The sequence below is a fragment of the Coturnix japonica genome, chromosome 14 (assembly GCF_054131305.1).
Source record: "Coturnix japonica strain WE chromosome 14, WE-NBRP24, whole genome shotgun sequence".
NCBI lineage: Eukaryota > Metazoa > Chordata > Aves > Galliformes > Phasianidae > Coturnix > Coturnix japonica.
The window spans coordinates 15,264,411-15,276,963 of record NC_140676.1 but is presented as its reverse complement, the minus strand read 5'-3'; the positions used below and the strand labels follow the sequence as shown (position 1 = coordinate 15,276,963).

Below are 12,553 nucleotides of genomic sequence, written 5' to 3'. Positions count from 1 at the left end.
GGGGGCTGACTGCATTCCTCAGGACATCCAATACTTTTTTGGAAAGGGCTTTTTTTTTTTTTTTTTCCCCTCCCTCCTCCATTTGTCCCTACCCCTTTCCCTTCCTTTGCTCCCCCTCGGCTTTTTTCAGCGGCTCGGCTCTCCCATTCGCTGCCGCCCGCCTTTTGACCGTGGATATGCCTATATATGGGATGTGACGGGCGAGGTAAGGCGGGGGAGAGGTTTGTTCTTAGTTCTAAGCGGGCAAGACGGGGCATTTCGCTGCTACTCCTGGGAGGAAAAAATAAAGAGGGGGGAAGGGCAGAGACTCGGAGCGGGGAACGGGAACAGAGACCTGTGCGGGCCGCTCAGGGCGTGTGCGATGCCGGGGTGGCTGGCAGCAGGACGGTGCCGGAGCCGCCCCCACTCGTGGAAATGAATCTGTTTTAAAGCAGAAGGGGAGCGGGGCAACAATGGGTTACGTGCACGCACACCCGGAGCGAGAGCGCCCCGAGTCCATCTCCGCACCCCGGCGCAGGGGACGGCAGCCCGGCGAACGGAGAGCGGCCGGCAGCCCGGGCACCCGGAGCGCAGCGGTAGTGCCGGCTCGGGACAGAGGCTGGGGCATAGCACGGCTCTCCGCGGCCACAAGCGCTTCCCGAGCCGACCACGCTCCTCTACTGGACCGAAGTCGGGTTAAAGGGAGGGGAGCGAGGGCACAGCTGCTCCCCGGAGCGGTCGGAGCCGCGAGGAGCGGAGCCCGGGGAAAGCCGGCACACGGAGCGGCTGCTACCGTGCCTCGCACCCTCCGCCAGTGAGAAACTGAGGCAGCGAAGAGAGACGAGCAATCGGGAGAACAATTAACAAACCATGTAATTAAGTAGAAACCGATTTTCGCTTGTGGCAGATGTCTGTCTCCTTAGCACACTGAGCAAGATGCAACACGCTCTGCCACCACCACGCACGCTCCTTTCTACAGCGCAGGGAGCACACGGACGTGCACGAGCCCCGAGGATTTGGTTGCACAAAGAGAAAACTAAGCAGCCTCTTTGTCTGAGCTCACAACTTGCACCAGAAAATTCCTCCCTGGTGCCGTCACTGGTTCTGCTGAGCCGATGTCACCGCGGCAGGACGGCTCGTGGCTTGCTGCGCTTGCAGGGCAAACAGGGGCAGCGGTCGGCAAAGCGGGTCGTGGGGCAGCTCCTGCACGGCCCAGAGAGTCACAGCACCAGAGCTACGGCTGCGTGCGGCCAGATAGCAAAGCCCACTGCGTTCTGAGCGGAGCTTATCTGCCTCTGCCCCTGAGAACGGCCGGAGCGTGCCTGCAGCCCTGACACACACAGCATTCACACCAGCCAGTCTCCGGGACACGTGTGTTGCAAAGGAGAAACTTTCCTATTCCTATCCCTAAGATGGTTTGTTACTGTATTCCCTTTAAAAACAGATTCCTCAGAGTAACAGTAAAGTAACAGCATTAAAATTGCAAGTGAGATCTTTGGAGAGGGTGAAATTCTCACTTTTCGGCACAATCCTTATCAGTTAAAAAAAGAATACTGGTTAGACCTGCCTAAATACAAACAACAGCGCACAGGCTGGGTGAAAACGCCAGACACAGCACTGACAAAGCCTGCAGACTTATTTGCAGCAACTTCTTAAGCACGGTTTTGTTCTTGTTGCTTATCTTGCTTTTACTGTATGGCCAGTTACAACACAAGGGCCTTTTTAAGTGCTGTGAATATTTAGAAGGCATTTAGTTACATATTGTTCAACAGTTAGACAGTAATTGTTAAATACATCAATGTTTTGTCCCTAGTTTAGGAGAATGTATCCACTGCCACCAAAAATCCCTTTAGAAACGTTCTGTGGCTGGGAATCCAGCGAGGCAGCTCTTTGCCTTTGGGTAAGTGCATGTTGTGAAATTAAACAAACAGTGTCCCTGTCTGGCTAATTTGGGAGTGGTGCTGATAGGCTCCTAAAGAATTCCTGTGCAGAGCCATTTTTCTACAAGAATGTTAACAATGACATGGGAACCTCTGGGATACATGAGAAAATATGATATGGGGAAGAGGAAAGGAACTGGATGCTTTTTAAAGAGGTGCCTGGAAGATGCCACCGTCACCACAGCACAATACAATCCTGAGGCCACACGTGCATGAAAATGTCCAAAAATGAGCTTTGTTTAAGTCAAAGACAACTCTGCATCCACAGGGCTAAACTGGCTGATGTTTCTGTTGTTGTTTTTCCTGGGGTAGAGGATATGAAAAGTGTAGACACACATAAGCACGCCTGCTTTACCTTTAATTAACAATATGAATCGCTTGGAAATTTCCAGCTGGCAAAAAGAGATAGGTTTGGAAATCAAATAGCTCGTATAGTCACTCCCTTTTTAATTGGGATGTGAAGAAAGACTGTATACAAATTAATTTTGTATACCAAAAAAAGAAGGCAGCACAAACCCTGTGTCTGATAAAACATTGCTTCCCCCATGGCCACCCCACCACTGCTGGCCCATCTCTCTCATTGACAAATGGTGCACAAACAGCCCAGCAGCACTTTTACTCAGTTCTGCACCTCCTACACTGGTTTTGAGTTCTGTTATTTAAATCAGGCTCTTTAGAACACCAAGGCAGCCAACACAAAGAACTGGCAACACATATACATAAGCCATGCATGCATACATCTGTATATATACACACTATATATATTAGTTCACTACTTCTGTAAGTAAGCCATGTGGCATGTCAGGCTTCCCAACAATTCAATTTTGATTCCAAGGATGAGGCCATAATCTGCTTCTACCATGATATTCCTGCCATGCCATAGATCTCTTGACAAAGGCAGAATTTGTCTTGAGAAGAATCTGCTTTGTTGCTCACAGTTGGACCAGCTGAAGGCATTTCTGAACAGAGATGCTGATGGCATATGAAAGGGCAGGTGGACTCGCTTGGAAAAATCCTTCAGACAGACTCTTTCTAACAAAGTCGGAGTTGCCTCTTTTTTGGGGGGTGGGGAATATGCAGGAAGTGACACCTAACTTCATGTTGCAACTGGTTCTTCCAGTTCTGTGAAAACATGCCTCTTAAAAGATGACGAAGGATTCAAATTAGGTCAGTCAGAATGAACACATGAGACTACATGAGTCGTTTGAGAAGTACAGTGTTTCCCCACATTTTGAAAAGGTTTCTGAGCCCTCTGCAGCCTTTCTAAAAATGGAAGGTTTATTTTGGACAAAGGGAGAAACAGGTCTATGGCTTATCAGCCATAGGTACTGGATCAATAAGTAGGCATTACTGCCACAAGTGTATATTTAATCCTGTAAGGATCTCAAAGAACTCTGCACCAAGGGAACCAAGGGACAATACTTCTACAAGTGTGGAAATGGCAAAGCTTCCCCTGAAGAAACTGGTCATATATATACTTAGCCATAAGGCAACAGAAAGACTGAAAATAGAAGGGAGGAATCCTGCTGGTCAGTTCTCTGCAATGCCCAGAGGGCAGCAAATTAGTACAGAAATACCCCTGAACATGCCACTCACACTTGCGAAATGCACTCTGTAACCTTCTAAAGGCTATCCGTAGTATTCCTAAGGGAAGTGTGAAGAGCGTTTTGGCTTTGGAAATTAAAGAACTGGCAGATGACCTGTTGGAAAGCAAATCTCTTCTTCCAAAATTGTTGTGATACTCTTCCCTTTCAGAACTAACATGTTTCTGTTCAGTTTGTCAATCAACAAGGCAACTATGAAATCTGTGAACTCCTTAAGGGTAAAAGTATTTATAGTACAGCCCTCTGCACCTGCCCTGATCTGTAATCCAAGGGTCTATTCAGATGCCACAGCAAATGCTAAGGAGCTCATGACCTAACTCATGACCTAAGGGTCCTAAAATATCTCAGGTCTTTTTCTGCACAGCTCCTTTCACTCTAATTCTTTTTCAGCTGAGCAAATTTGAGTCTCCCAGTATTTTGTGCTGTTTTTCATTTTAAAACTGGGAGGTTTGCTTTAACTGATAGCCACCAAAACTACTTTAATTCTCTGGAAGTAGTAAAGCAGAATCAAGCAACAGAGACAAAAACAAATGCAACAACAAAACAAGCAAACAAAAGAACCAAAAAAAAACCCACTTATGATGTTTTCCCACATCCTTCTTTCTAGAGGTTCAGATAGTTATAGGCCAGATAAAGAAAAGTAGTTTGTTTAAAAACTGCTTGTACTTACACATTGCTGTGCTAGTGCTCCACTCGGTTAAATCTCTATGGAAGTCACTTAATTGAGTTCAACTCCATTCATCTGATACTTAAAAATAATAGTATTGCAAAAAGCATCCGGTCCATTTCAATTTAAAGCATGCTAATGTGAAAGAGAGAAGAATGCTAAAGAGGAAGGTCACAGCAAAGGGCAAGTAATATGTTACGGGGGGAAAGGCTTCTAGCAGGTTATGCCAAAATGCCCAGCTGAAGGGTGGATCAACAAATGCAAAAGGAAGTAATCTGCTCCTGGTGAAAGGGCTCAGTCATAACTTTGTGTTGAGACAGAAATGGCACTAAGTACAGTGGATTTCCTTCTGAATTGCACTGTGTCAAATGATACCAGACTCCATTCTGCTGAATGCAAGGTGAGAAAAAAGTTCTTGAAATATCCACTGTCCCGGACAGTGCCTTCAGAAGATGTAACTCCATCCTTGTTAAGAAGCCCATTTGCCAGTACTCTGAGCTATATATAGATAAATACACTATCATTGTAGCATCTACTGCCACGTCTATGTGATTATAAGCTGTACCAGAGTATTGCTTTGCAGTTTTGTTGGAGATTCTCTCCTGGTAGAACAGTTACCCTACAGATCCTTAAAAGATTTGTGTTCCTGATGTGCACAACAACATATGATGACAGTAAATAGTGGGGTAGAGCAGGAATGGAAGAAATAGCCACGACACCCAATGATTTTTCTGATGTCCACCCTTTGATACCAATAGTACAAAAGGAGATATTACAGACATACCAGGGCAGACAACTACCTCCCTTGTCTTGGCCACAACTGAGAACACATTTTAAGAATTTCCTGAAATCATACATCTAAGTTCACAGCAGGTGAAAGCTAGAAAAGCAGCTCTTCTAAGTGAACCAGCAGGTTCTTCTAGGCTGTACATGTGAATGTTCATCCTCAGCCACGGGCTTTTTTTGTTTTTTGTTTTGTGGAAGTTCTTAAGCTGCCATACAACCACAATCCATCTGAATGTGGACAGCATGAAAGAAAATACATCCACATTCATGCAGCCTAAATTCAAGCTACCTGTTCATGACTGTTAACCCAGGAAAGTAGAAAGGAGTCTTCAGAGATTCTGAGCCAAGCAGAAACACTGGCATAGGTGATGGGAATCTGGCTCTGGGAAAAGCAAATTTTATATCACGGCACTTGATCATCACCATTTACTCAATTTCAACTGGATTGCATGTATCATTCAAGAAAATATGTCATTAAATTGCCAAAATGCATTATATAAGGCTAAAAGGTAAGAAGATTACTTTTGAAAGGCAGAAAAAGTCCTGATTTGAATTGAATATTCACCTTTGTGGTGGTAACATCCTGAGAGCCAAATGACTACACCTTTAAATAATGCTGTTATTCTTTTTCTGTGAAAAGGTAGCCTACCACATCTGGCCAAAGCTTTTCACTACCCTACAAGACTATACACATAGGAGAGAGAAAAAAAAGAAAAGAGATCAAACTCATTAGCAGTTTAATATAACCAATTCCAGGATGCTTTTGGACTAAATACAAGCAAAACGCTTACTTGAGTTCCCTGTTGGCAGAGCCAGTGAAAGTAAAGGTAGTGATTCCTGTGACACGGTCTCCTGCCTGCTTTCCAGATGGATTTTAACAGCCATGTTCAGCCAAACCTGGTAAGGGCCAAGTGGCATTGAAGCTACATGCCCAGTTTCTCATCTTGACTGTCATTCTGTTCCCTTATGCATTTAAAGACTTAATTTAAAAGTCTCTGCTGTAATGCAGATGTTTCCTTTTTCCTTTATCTGTTCTTTTAGGTTTTGGTTTTTTTCAAAGGGAGGAAAGACAGTGAAGGAAGATGCATTGAGCATCATGTTTAATAAACAATCATTCATCATGTTGCAGTAGAAATAATGTTTAATCCCCTTCACTTTAGGCCTTGTATTTGAACAGCCTGAAACCTGCTGACACAGCAAAAGAACTGTGAAATTGTTTAGTCTGGGTTCAGGTAATTGTGTGTAGCTCAGGTAATACCTCTGTCCTTCCAACACACATCTCTGTGTATCCCACAATCCCAGCTTGTTCTTTCCCATCCTCCCTAATAGCAAACATGCATTTCATATCACTGAGATCTTTGAGCTGGCAACTCGATGTGTTATTATTTAAACATGACAGATGATATTCAGTAATAACAAACATAGAAAAGCCAGTCCACTGGAATAACAAACACATATTAATCTGTCCTCTCATTAGTTCCTTATCCTTTTTATCTCTGAAACCTTTCACTAATTCCTGGCAGTTAATGCTCTTCTGGTTAAAAAACTTGATGTCCTTATTAGTCTTCATGCTGTTTTTCTATGGGAAGCTGTCTGGGCAGAACTCACGGGTCTGTATGATTTACATTCACAGTTTTGCCTCCCACCACGAAATGAGAAAAAGAGGCTGAAGTCACTTTCCTGGAATTACTTCTGATTTGGTGTTGAATGACCTTCCCCAAAACTCAGAGGACATACTTTTATGTCACAGTGCAATACTAAAATGACCAGATCCAAAGGGAAGATGTGAAATAAGTTGTTGAATTCCACCAAGAATAACGTATTTCTTTAGATAAACAATATCTCTCTATGATTTAGTTAAAATCACCTAACATACCACAATGCCAAAGTGAGTAGCTTTCCCAAGCAAATGGAAGGCTATCTAAGACTGCCATAGAAATGCTGTACAACAACACTTGGGTAACAGCAGAGATCAGCATCTGCAGGCTTCTGTAGAAGTATTGTAATAGTTCATTCAGTGCATCACACCACACTTATTTCAGCATTCAGACAACAGTGTCAAGCATTAAGATCACCACAGGTCGTTTGGAGCTTACAGATTCTTTTCATTATGAAGGTAATATGGCCCTTATACTTCAAATTTACAGATCAATCTTAGGGAACACTGTTGTTGAAAGATGCCTAAGACCTCATTCATAGTGTTCTTTGATTGCCGTGCTTCTTTCAGCTCATCACTGGTGTTATAACTATGCTTATCAAAACAGCAGCTTACAGGTGCCAACAATAAGAATGTTTGAAGAGGTAATCCTCTGCATGTCAACATGCTTAACATCCATTTCAACCAGCCCATGGTCTGTATGCATTGTTAATCAAGTAGAATTGAAAACTGGCACACAGATGGCATAACTGTTACAGCTGGATAGCAGGCAAAGCGCCAGCCAGAAGCTAAAGTTTCATTAGACGCTAGTTTAACATTCATGGGTCTAGGGGGACAATAGGCTCAGCAAACAATTGGACTTGTACTGTTACAGCTCTGCCAGAGTGATTCTTGACAGTTCATGGCTGAAGTTAACAAGTTAAGAATCATCTGCACGCTGTTCCTCTGCAGCCAGCAGCAGGCTTAACCAGAGACACAATTCTCCAGTGGCTTTTTTTTACTTTGCTGATTACAATTTCATTTCAGCTGTTTATGAGAAGGAACAACAGTTTCTAACAGAGGCTGCACAACTAGCAGAATATTGAACACAAATCCATATGAAGTTGAAGGCTGCTCACAGATTTTCTTCTCTAGCGTGCAGCTTTACAGCAATGGCTTCAAAAGCACACAACTGCCAAGTGTTAGGCAGATTGAGATATTCTGGACTGACTGATCTGAGCTACAGATAAGCACATCCTGCTGTATTTGGTCACTGACAGAATAAGGTTCTGCACACCAGCACCTATTAATTCCAGACACTTTGCTGCAAACTGATAACTGCTACAAAGCTAGGATGTGTAAAACATGCCTGTGCCTTCTGCATAGGCAATTCTAGCTCTTTGCTACTGCCCCTTACAGCCTGAATGGTTTTAAACTCAACATTTGGACACTGTTTGCCATCTCGCTCATTGCTGGAACATCTGGAGGCACGCAACAGATCTGTAACAACTGCAGTAAGGACCAGGGCTATTGCACCAAGTGGAACTGTTTCCCATGTTATTTTTCTTGTGAAAGCAAGGCATGGATTTCATTGTGTAGTTCTCCACAAGCCCACTAATCAGAGAAGCAGATCATACATATCACACACAAAACCTTCTCTGTCATCCTATATATTTTCCATGCTACTTTGATTTGAATAAAGACACGTCTGTCTGTATACTCCAGGGTATAAATGCATTTCCTGTACCTAAGGCAATGGTATCTGGTACATTTACCAGTATTATTATTAATTTTTTCCCTTTCCACAGTATCATTTATCACCAGGTTCAGCTCCCTTGGGCATGAATTTGTCACATAATGATCATATAGTGAAAATCCTCAAGCAGGCGTTAAAGCTTAGCGGCAGAACTGCAAGAGGTTTAGCTGCATGAAAACAGGAGGGTATACAGGCTAATTAACTGGCACTTAGAGCACTGCCAGGACACAAACTGTGCTTAGCATCTCCACACCATACTGCGCTGCCCATACTATGTAGAATCAGTAGCTCTCTTGGAGCCAAACTTGGGATCTCTGATATGGGAGGTCTTTTCTGCAGAGTAAGCTTGGACTTTGTTTTCTCTAATTAAACAGGATATCTGCAGGACCTCTTCTGTTCTGCAGAACACAACATCTGTATGAGCATATACTTCTGATTTCTGCATGCCCTAAAGACAATAAATATAACATACTCCTACACCATATGTTAAAAATAGGAATAATAAAATATAGTCTGGTCAGAAATCTTATGTATGGCATATTTCAATTCAGTGAAAAATATATTTTAAAACAAAAACAGTGGGATCCTTCTGCCCCCAATCTGATCTGAATTAATCCTCAATATTGGTGTAGGAGTTTGGTACTGAGAACAAGATCCTTGTACTTCTTTTTATTCTTTTTGAACTTTGGAAAACCTTACATTTTTCTCCTTCCTCTGTGCAGTTTATTTTGTTTAATAACTGGTTTTCAGAGCATGAAATCCTCAGGCTTTCAAGGATTCTGACAAAATGGTTGGGTGGATAAATGTGTTTTGTTTTTTTTTTTTTAAATAAGTATTTTACTCATAAATGAAAACACCACTTCATAGCTTTGACTCTTGTGCTTAGAATTAGACAAAAACTACAGATAAATGTAACTGTTTTGATAGACTGGATTTCAGAAATCTCATACAATTTTTGTAATTAAAAGGGAAGCTTTATAAAAGTTCATGTAATGTAACTATCAGAAGAAAGAAGGGACTCCTGTTTTAAGTCAGAGAGTGTCGTTGATTCCCAGCCGCTGCCTTACCATGTCACTTACCCTCTCTGTACCTCTACGTCTGAATCTGTAAACTATGAAAACATGTGGGGATGGTCAGAACTTACTTGGGAAGTACCATCACAACTGCACACACAGTAACTGTGTCGTCATCTCTTACTACACTGCTTGTTATCAAGGATCTGTCATGATGATTTCTAGCAGTCTATGAATGACATCTTTGCATCAGGATGAAGGGAAATTTTTACTAGCAAATTAAAAACATCAATATGAAACACAATTAAAATAATTGTAACTGATAGCTGTATGGAATCACACCAGTTCCTTTAGCAGTCTTGTCTTCAAGATATTACAGCAGGAGATGATGAAAGTTCTAAGAATTTAATTCAGCCAACTACTTCAGAGTATGCTTAAAAACATGCTTACGTTCAAACTCACTAACTATGAAAAGGAAACAATTAGTCACTATTTTTCTTGTGAGCACCCAACTGGAATTATCAGCCTTAAAACAAAAGCAAATGCTTTTTCGTACAACATGTAATTAAACTACGGAACTGGCTGCCACAGGATGCTTTGAAGGCCAACAGTTTAAATAGGTTAAAAATCCCCAACAAAAGTGCTACACGAATACATAGTCTATTAGATCATGAAAATTTGTTAAATGTGTTTGCTTCAATGCAAAACCGATCGTGAAATCCTTAAACTTTCTGGAAGGAATGGGGAAGACCTGACAGTGCAGCTGGGAAAGAAGCATCCCATTGTGGTTTTGTTGTGTTTTTTTTTTCTCTTCCCTTAACAGTTTGCTAGTAAGTATCCCAATGTTCTCATGTTTCTTCAATCCAGTACTACATTAATTTATTCTCTTGCCAATATACCTCTTCACTTGAGTAGTGTCAGAGGAGGACTCAGCTAGAATGCATGAATTTCCTTGAAAAGGAATAAACTCAGCAAATGATTAGGCAAGAATCTGCTATATGAGAAAGGAACTTCTGAAGATTGTATAATGCCCAAGGAGAAGGAGCAAATGTTCATTCTAAGCGAATCTCACTGTAACTATTGCCAACATCCAGGCCCAGCCCTTACAGACACTGTCTCTACACTGTGAAGTGTGCTGGTGCACAATAAGGCTGCTAATATGATGCGCAGTGCCCAATACTGGGAGAACAGCAATGTTATTCTCAAGGTTTGATCCTCCCATGGAAAAACTATACTGGAAAACTATACTGGGCATCAAGAGTATTGAAAGAGTCAATGAAAATTCATGGCATAAGTCTGTTTGGGGGAAAAAAATACTGTGCTGAACAGCATGAAAAGAAATCTTCTACTCTCTAATTAAGAGTCAGCTAATTAACAACACTGGAAACATGCTTCTTATGACTACAGTGAGGAAATATCATCTTTACACATTAGACAATTTTCTACATTGAGACAACTGAAAAATGAAGATTTCACAGAACAAACAGAAACTGCAAAGCAGAATCAGTCTAAGTTTTTAAAAATACCAAGATGAATAAGTGCTACAAGTATATAAGCTTGTGAAAATCATAGAAGTGAAAAAGAATTTATGAAGGTGTTTAGAATCTGGCATGTTGAGGATGAGGTTGTATGACAGATATTTCTGAGTACACCTTGGAGATGCTTGTAATTGAAAGGCAGGTCTGATTTAGGCTGCAAGATCTTATTCCTTCCCTTGTTTGTCAAACCTAGCTCATCTACCCCACTAAATGGATACAAAATTACCCAGTAACTCACAATAAACCTATTGTTTTTGGTTTGTTTTTTTTTTTTTGCAGTTGTTTGTTGTTTCCCAGTTCAGTGATCTGAATTTGCTCACCATGTCATCAGACAAAGCCTGACCTGGCACAGGGGGATGAATGGCCAGATGTGGAGCCACCAATTTTGGCTTCAATAAGTTGTTATCACTTAAGGTACCTAATGGAGCTTAGCTCAAGGTAGTCTAGACAAGTGCCTTTGCAACCTGACAGGTTAATGGCTTTCAGTTTGAAGACATATAAGTCCAACTAAGATGTCAAGCCTGCAAAGTTCATTTTAATCTGCAGTATTTGATTTTCTTCATTACCTTGTAACAGATGTTTACCTTTAGGTCCTAGAAAACCAGGTACTACAATAAGGGAACTGCTACTGGAGGACTGGCACAGCCAGCATCTTCCAGCCATCTAGTGAGAGCCTAACATGCTATGTCATAAACATGCAGACATGGATACTGACAGATATGAAGTGTGCTACAGATTAATGTACCTCTCCGTATGCCCAGCTGGGTTGCAGAATAATCTAGAACAAATTTCCTGCTGTTTTACTGATAAAACTCATATCATGCATTTATATAAAGTAAACCATTTTGTCAGTGAAAAATTACCTTGCCATTCTCATCATGCCAACCTAAAGCTCATTTTCTGGAGAGGAAGCATTAACAACAATTGAATTCCCACAGCACCATATATGCACTGCTTTGCACAGACCTGCCCAGAGGGGTAAATTAAAGAGCTTGACATTCGTCCCTCACGTTTCACCACTGCTCAGTTTGTCTGTTTTAGAAGGATGGGAGCACGGAGAGAGGAACTACCAACGTGTACTATGTTAAATATCAAGGAACACTCACTATCTGGTGTGTTGCTGCTGCCTTTGAAGCTCTACATCTCATTCTAGAATGCCAGTTCACAAATGTGGCACTTGTAGCTGAAGTCATTGTGATGCTTGTGGTGCATCACACATCTGAGAAACGCAACATCACAGCATCGCTGTCTGAAGGTTCTGAGAGGTTGTGGATGCTCTCTCCCTGGAAGGATTCAAGGCTTGGCTGGATGAGGCTGTGGGCTATCTGGTCTAGAGGGAGGTGCCCCTGCCTACAGCAGGAAAGTTGGAACTAGGTGATCTTAAAGGTCCATTTCAACCCAAATCATTCTATGATTCTATGATTTTAGTAAATTAATTCTGTTTAAGTGTTTTCGAGACTGAACAAATGCTATGTGTAACCTGAAATTTTCTTTCTGTCTTCCTGTCTATAGAATACATAACACACAGGGATTTCCTAGCTTGTGTAAATGACACTTGCTAACAGAACATGTGTACTGGAGCATAAGGACATCCCAACATCATGCAGTCAACAAAGTAATTGCATTTCCTGGAC

The 12,553-nt window shown here is 41.9% G+C and overlaps 1 long non-coding RNA gene across 1 annotated transcript; it reads left to right on the top strand.

Annotated features, from left to right (window-relative positions):
- The first annotated feature begins 119 nt into the window (after positions 1–119).
- LOC146758470 (uncharacterized) lies at positions 120–12,553 on the top strand. Its single transcript, XR_014934434.1, has 3 exons — positions 120–205; positions 1,798–1,879; positions 12,432–12,553. It is a non-coding gene; the product is annotated as an uncharacterized LOC146758470 (long non-coding RNA).